Below are 8195 nucleotides of genomic sequence, written 5' to 3' on the forward strand. Positions count from 1 at the left end.
TCATTTTTCACAGTGGCTAAGTCACTGCTTGGAATGCCTTCATTCCATATCTGGAGTGCCTGGTTCAAGTCCTAGCTTCTCGACTTTCAATCCAGCTTCCTGCTGGTAGGAAGCAGAAGATAGCTCAAGGACTCGGGTCCCTGACACTCGCTGGTGAGATGTGGATGGGGTTCTGGGCTCCTGGCTTTGACCTGGCTCCTTCCTAGTTGTTGTGGACATTCAGGTAGTGGATCAGCACTTAGGAGATCTCACTCCATCCGTCTCTCTGCTTTTCAAAAAAATAAAATCAAATAAAAATAAATAAATTTAAAAAATATATAGACAGATCTTAATTTAAAAAAATATTTAAAATACAGTGTTAAAACCAGGAGAACAGTTACCCTTTGACATTCTCAGATTTGTGATGTAAGGACTTCACATTTAGTGATGTTAAAGAAGTGTGTGAGTGTGTATTGATAACAGGTTTTCTTTCTTTTTTTGTTGAGATGTTAAGAGTGTAGTGTGGCTTGTCAAAGTTTACATTATCTTTTTGAATCTGAGGAACAGTCATACTGTTTTCTTTAAATTTATTTCTACCTCTTTACATCTCCAAAGAGGACATTTAAAAAATTTATATGTAGCATGAACACTTCTTTTAGTGAATTGTAGATGTTGAACACTGACTGTATTTACAGCCCAATAGGTATACTTAAAAATTTACATGTTAAACGAAGTTGCTCTCCAGCATGGTTTAAGGAAGTGACCAGTGTTTTTGTTCTTTTTCCTTCCACTTTGCAAAAGTTGATTGACAAGGGTGTTTCAAAATGTTCATGGGGAACAGATGAAAAGACAAGTCCAACTTGATACAGAAAAGTCTGAAATCCATGCCTACAGGAGTCTTCAAAAAGTGACTGGAAAGTGCATCTGATGAAAAAGTATTTAGCTTTTTATTTCTACCCTTGGCCCCGATCCCACTTCCATCTGCTCTCAGCTGCTCATAGTGTCCTGCTGCCCCATAGGTCCTACAGCTTTAGGTGGACCCTGCTTGGCCAGAGTTCTTTGTTATGAGTAGCTAATGATTAGCATACATGTTAATATTATTGTTTATATAAGTAATCAATTTAAACAGGTAATCCCTTTTCATACGTTCCCCTCCCTCCCTTTTCTAAAAAAATATTTATTTATTTATTTGAAAGGCAGAGTTATAGAGGGAGAGGAAGAGAAACAGAGAGAGAGAGAGAGAGAGAGAGAGAGAGAGAGAGAGAGATCTTCTATCCACTGGTTTACTCCCTGAAGCTGCAATGCTTGGGACTGGGCTAGAAGCCTGGAACTCCATCCAGGTCCCCAGGGTGCGGGGGCCCAGGTGTTTGGGGCATCATCCACTGCTTTCCCAGGTGCATTAGCAGGGGGCTGGATTGGAAGCAGAACAGTTTGGATTAGAACTGGCAACTCTGACATGGGATGCTGGCTTCTCAAGTGAGAGCTGAACTTACTACACCAAAATGCAAACTCCACGGCTGTTGTTTCTGACTCTGTTTTCAATTAATTGAATGTGTATTAGTGTGCCTGTTGGAAAATAGATGAGTAAGTTTGGCATGATACCACTTGAATGCATATATTTATGTGGATATTAAAGCAGGGTTGCTGGGGGGTGGAGAGCTGTGCTCAAGGTGAATTCTGGTTCCTTTCAAGAGCTTTCAATTAATTATAACAGGGCCAATATTTCCCCAGTTACCATGGCTAATTCATAGCTGACTATCATACAAATTGGCTTCACAGATCATAACACTGGGTATCAGACAATAAGAAAGATGGTTTTAAAGAGTTTCGTTGTATTCTGTGCTAGGAGAAAGATCCATTTGGGAGAATAAGAATGAGATGGAGCATCTACACTGACACTAAGATGAAAGCCTGTGTGCTGTGAGAAGCATTCAAATAATTTTTTAATGAACTGGTTCCTTTGACTTATTTTAAGATCTATATGTAGGGGGAAATAAAAAGCATGACAGGAATAGAATAGATGGAAGAAAATTAAACAAGATTCTGCCCCATTAGTTATGACTGACAAGGAAAAGATAATAGCCAAAAAGCAAATGGAGTTTGTTAGCAGAAGGAGATAATGATAATGGGACTTTTTAACAAATATATCAGGGAAGAAGCAGATAAAAGTTTTTTTTAAAAGTTCAGTAATCAGGAGAGATGGGCCTACCACGAATGACTCTAAGATGACTAAGATACTAATGTTTAAATTCTGTCCTTATTAAGAGAAAAGAAGAAGGGAAATTTAGACCACCAATGGACAATGAAAAAAATTGCAAACACGGCTTCTAAAAATGCAGATGGGGACTGTCCATGCTTGGAAAATTGGAACTTAGGTCACATCTTGTTTACATGACTCCTGTTGGGTAATATGAGAATCAACTGATGTGTTTCCCAAATAACTTATGAGGCATAATTTTATAAGATAATTGTGTTGATTTAGCATGAACTAAATATGTCAATGCATTGAACTCTGGAGCTGCAGATTTTCCAAAAAAGAAAGAAAAACTGGAGTAAACAATTATTGGAAGGTGCATGCTCTGTGGTTTCCTCTTCAGATTGACTTCCTCCCTCTTTTAGCTCAGAAGGCCAAGAGTTGATACACATTGTCCATAATCTCTTATCTAATGTGAATTTAAGCTCAGAAAATGTCATATCCTCTTTTCGTTTCCTTTATTTGCCAAAAAGGAAAGATAAAACGGTGTTTATTAAATAACTTGCTAGACTGTCTGCTTTCCAAAGTATGTTTCCACAAAAGGCTCTGTGGTGACATCAGAGAAAAATATTGGAGCTTCTATTAATTTTCAATTCTGGTACTATATTATCTAAATGAAAAATAAATTGTTTACCAAACGTAATTATTGGCACTGGTACTCTTATTTCAGAGTGTTCCACAAAAGAGGGGGTGCGGTTGTTGGGTGAATGGATGAAGAAAGTATAAACACAATGGAATATTGTTCAACAATAAAAAAGAATGAAACCCTTTTTCTTGAGACAACATGGACAAGCTTGGAGGACATTGGGTTATGAAAAATAAATAAACCAGGCACACAAAAACAAACACCATGTTATTCTCACTTACATGGGCAGGGTTAAAAAGTTGGTCTCACGCAAGTAGAAAGATTAGCAGTTACTAGAGGCTGTGTAGGGTGAGGGGCCAGGAGGTGGAAGGATGGTTGGCAGGTCCAGGAGTGCAGTTGGAGGGGAAGAATAACTTTAATGCTCTATAGCACAGAAAGGTAAATACGGTTCCTGACAGTTAATTGTGTCTTTCAAGATAGCTAGTAGAGAGAATCTGAACCTTCTCAACACAAAGAAGTGATAAATTTTTGAGGTTGTAGAATGCCAGTTACATCCTCTCTTTTTTAAATAAAATATATTTTGGGGCCAGTGCTGTGGCATAGTGGCTAAAGCTGTTGCCTGCAGTGCCAGCATCCCATATGGGAACTGGTTCGAATCCTGGCTGCTCCACTTCCTATCCAGCTCTCTGCTATGGCCTGGGAAAGCAGTAGAAGATGGCTCAAGCCTTTGGGCCCCTGCTCCTGCCTGGGAGACCCAGAAGAAGCTCTTGGCTCCTGGTTTCAGATTGGCACAGCTCCGGCCATTACAGCCAACTGGGGAGTGAACTGCGGATGGAAGACCTCTCCCTCTCTCTCTGCTTCTCCTTCTCTCTGTGTAACTCTGACTTTCAAGTAAAATAAATAAATCTTAAAAAAATAAAGTATATTTTAATTGATATGCAACAATTGAATATTTTATTTAGAAAAGAGGGGATGTTTGTTTTCAGTATCCTGCAACTTGTATAGGCAACTTTTAAGTGGTTTTTTGGATACTATCATCTTATTTGCATCTCAACCTTTAGATGGCAATTAGACTAAAAAAATTATTACAAAGACTCCCACAAATGACAGGTAATAATAACAACCACATAACACCAGGAAAGCCTCAAGAAAGTGGCAGAGCTGACATTTTGGCCACTTCTAATATGAGTTCATATTTAGCCACTTAAGAAGTGAAACCAGTGTCAATCTAATCATTTAATCCTGGACACAAAGCTTGAAAATTATCAAGAGCTGTTTGACATGTGAATTTACACCCCAAACAAAGGCTACTAATAAAATGAAGTATTCATGATTTTCAGAATGCTTATAAGTAGTTTTATTTCACTTTACCCTATCCTTTAAATTTTACAACACACACTTTGCAAATATTAAGTTCTTTTGCCTTTGCATGAATTCTTGTACAAGCTGGACATAGCATCTTCCCCAATCTTCTACAGAATGAAAATAAATGAAAACCATCCCAAAGCACTGACTGTTTATTCAGAGTTTGCTATAGCGAGGGAGTCAGCCTTTGTCGTTTCATTTTGGAAGAGACTCAAAGGCAGGTGGAGGAGTAGAAAAGCTTCCTAGTAGAACACAGGGAAGGGTTTGGGTGTACTTTGACTGGGGCCTGTTGGCACAGGGAATCTGCAGACAGGCTAACTAGGAGCAGGCCATCCTCTGAGACTGGCTGCGTGGTATGTTTGGCTTTCGCTGGTTGATTAAGTTGAAAATGGAGACAGACATCAGGGAAGCTGTCAGTTGTTAATCAAATTTATCCTTTTTTTATTTTTAAAGAAGATTTTTTCATTTATTTGAAAGGCAGAGTTATATATATATATATAGAGAGAGAGATGGAGAGAGAGTTCTTCCATCCACTGGTTCACTCCCCAAATGGCGGCAACAGCTGGAGCTGGGCTGATCTGAAGCCAGGAGCTTGTTCCAGATCTCCCATGTGGTAGAGGGGGCCAAGGACTTGGGCCATCCTCCACTGCTTTCCCAGGGAGCTACATTTGAAGTGGAGTGGCCAGGACAGAAACTGCACCTCTATGGGATGCTGGCGCCACAGGTGGTGGCTTTACCTGCCTATGCCAGAGCACCGGCCCCTGGTGTACAATTGTTATAAAAGTTTTTGTTTAGCTTCCTGGATTGTTACTAGAGATATAGGTCTGGCTTCCTGCAAGTCTGATTTATAGCAGCCTGGCTTCCTGGGCTTCTCATTGTAGATAAGGAAGAGTTGGTTACCTGGCAAGGTTGATGCAGGTTGTGGGCCAGGGTGCTGTTTTCAATGTGGTCTTGTCATTGTCGATTTATGTACAGTTGGCCATTCATATCCACAGGTTCTATACCTTTAGGTCCAGCCAATCTTGGATAGGAAATATTTGAAAAATACTTACATCTGTGCTGAACATGTACAGATTTTAATTTCTCACCATTATTCCCTAAATAATATGGCATAACAACTACTTATACATCACTTATAATATTTTAGGTATTATACGTGATCTAGGGATAATTTAAAGTATATGGAGGGATTGTGCAGGTTATATACAAATAGGATGCCATTTTACATAAGGAAGTAGAGCATCAATGGATTTTGGTGCCCATGGGGTCCTGGAATCAATCCCCTTGGATACCAAGGGATAGCTGCTTTTTAATGTGTCAATGCCTATTTAATTGTATGATTCTCCCACTGCCATTCCACTTAATGCCTTCTGTGATACTGCACTAATGCTTTCTCTTTAAACAATTTGCTGACAATTTTACAAAAGGACTTAAAATATATGGAAACGGCTCCCTTTCTCCCTCCTGAATGATGCATATGAAGACAGGAGTGTTGAGATCACTTCTGTGGATACTGTTGGGTGTATGTTCATCCCTTCCGACCACTGGGGAAATGGATCTCAGAAGACAGAGGCCACGCTCCATGTGTTTGGTGGTGGTGGTGGTGGTGGGGTCTTTCTAATGCTAGGCTTAAGTAGAACAAGGATGTTTAGAAAGTTTAGTATCTTCTTGTAATAGCTTGAATATGCTTTGGTCCCTGAACTCATGGAGGTGTTCAAAGTCCAAAATAGTCATAAGTTAATAAAGTACTGAGAAGGTGGGACATTAATCCAGTCATGATGTTTAGGAGGTGAGCCTAGCGGGAGATCCTTAGTTCACCGGGGATATGCCTTCGGAAGGTGGTTTTACCATGAGGATTAGTGATAAAGACTGAGTTGAGTGCAGTCATCACTGTGCTTCTTGGTTTGCCATGTAATCCTTCCTCTGCATGTTCTTTGTTGCTGCCATTGTCTGTCCTCATCAAGGGCCAAACCAGTGGGGCTCCTTGATCTTAAAGTTGAATCTCTAAAGCTAAAAGCTAAATCAGCCTTTTCTCTGTATAAAGTTAGTTGTGTTGGGTTTTTCATTGTAACCATGGAAAGCTGACTAATAAAATTCCATTGGGGTTGTCCAGCTTCAACCATGATGATGCTCATTCCAAGAGGCAGAGTTCTGATTTTTCTTAGAAATTGAGTTGGGGGCCAGCGCTGTGGCATAGCAGGTAAAGCCATTGCCTGCAGTGCCAGCATCCCATATGAGCATCATTTCGAGTCCCAGTTGCTCCACTTCTGATCCAGCTCTCTGCTATGGCCTGGGAGAGCAGTAGAAGATGGCCCAAGTCCTTGGGCCCCTGCACCCACATAGGAGACCCAGAAGAAGCTTCTGGCTCCTGGCTCTCAATTGGCGCAGCTCCTGCCATTGCAGTCAATTAGGGAGTGAATCAGCGGATGGAAGACCTCTCTCTCTCTCTCTCCTTTCTCTCTGTGTAACTCTGATTTTCAAGTAAATAAATAAATCTTTAAAAAAAGAAGAAATTGGGTCAGAGTGCGCGGAGTTTTAGATGCTTCTGGATGTTCAATGCTAGCACCTTTGCAGACTGGAGCAGCTCGATTTTCTTCGTATTTGCTTTCAAGAGCAAGGAAAGTGCTGGGCTCCCACTTATTTTCTCCCTGTGGTGTTCCGGAGTTCTGCTCCACATCCACCAGGAAGCTGGCGGCCCACAGCTTTGGCGCCTCCATGGCGGCAATGGTGTCGTTCCCTCCCCAGAGGTATCACTACATTTTAGTGCTGGATTTTGAGGCCACGTGTGACAAGCCATAGATTCATCCTCAGGAAATCATTGAATTCCCTATCCTGAAGCTGAATGGCCGAACCATGGAGGTTGAGTCTACCTTTCACATGTATGTCCAGCCCGTAGTCCATCCACAGCTTACCCCCTTCTGTACAGAGCTCATCGGGATTATTCAAGCCATGGTGGATGGCCAGCCAAGCCTGCAGCAAGTACTGGAGAGGGTTGATGAGTGGATGGCGAAGGAAGGCCTCTTAGATCCAAACGTCAAGTCAATTTTTGTCACCTGTGGAGACCGGGACTTAAAAGTCATGCTCCCAGGTCAGTGCCAGTACTTGGCTTGCCAGTGGCGGATTACTTCAAGCAGTGGATTAATCTGAAGAAGGCTTACAGCTTCGCCATGGACTGCTGGCCCAAGAATGGACTTCTAGACATGAACAAGGGCCTCAGCCTGCAACACATAGGTCGGCCCCACAGCAGCACTGACAACTGCAAGAACATCGCCAACATCAGGAAGATGCTCGCCTATCGAGGCTTCATCTTCAAGCAGACGTCGAAGCCGTTCTGATTGGTCGAGGACGGGATGGGGCAGGACAGGGTAGCTGCTTGGCCCAGCCCAAAATCCTCTTCTCCCTGTCCAGAGGGGCAAAGGGAGAGTGGCCCAGCTCTGCGTCCAGAGTGTCCCCCAGCTGCCCTGTGGGCCTGTGCCCAGGGCAAGAGCTTGGCCACTTGGCCCCTCCAGAGCAGACACTTTGTGCCCCCCCCCCCACACTGTCACTCCACCCCTCAACCTCAGCCCAGTTATCAGCCCCTCCCATTGTGGACCTGGGCTCGGGGGACCCAGGCCCTCACTGCCTCCTCCCTGGTACACAGGCTTCTGCGGGGGCCCCTAGAGCCCCCTGTGCCCCTCCCATCCATAGTGCATGGTGTGTGGTGACCCCAGGGCTCCAGGACAGATCAGGCCCTACCTTGTATCTACCCCCATCCCTGCTGTGAACGTGCCACTGAATAAAGTTGGGGGGGAAAAAAAAAGAAATTGAGATAAAAGTCACATTCCTATTAACAGAACAAAACCATTTAAAAATACCATTTTTTTTTGGACAGGCAGAGTGATAGTGAGAGAGAGAGAGAGAAAGGTCTTCCTTTTTGCCGTTGGTTCACCCTCCAGTGGCCGCTGCGGCCAGTGCATCTCGCTGATCCGAAGCCAGGAGCCAGGTGCTTCTCCTGGTCTCCCATGCGGGTGC

General features: G+C 42.8%; 1 pseudogene; it reads left to right on the plus strand.

Annotated features, from left to right (window-relative positions):
• Positions 1 to 6706: 6706 nt before the first annotated feature.
• Positions 6707 to 7853, plus strand: LOC133771341 (ERI1 exoribonuclease 3-like; annotated as a pseudogene).
• Positions 7854 to 8195: the final 342 nt, after the last annotated feature.

This window comes from Lepus europaeus, chromosome 12, assembly GCF_033115175.1.
Source record: "Lepus europaeus isolate LE1 chromosome 12, mLepTim1.pri, whole genome shotgun sequence".
Taxonomy (NCBI): domain Eukaryota; kingdom Metazoa; phylum Chordata; class Mammalia; order Lagomorpha; family Leporidae; genus Lepus; species Lepus europaeus.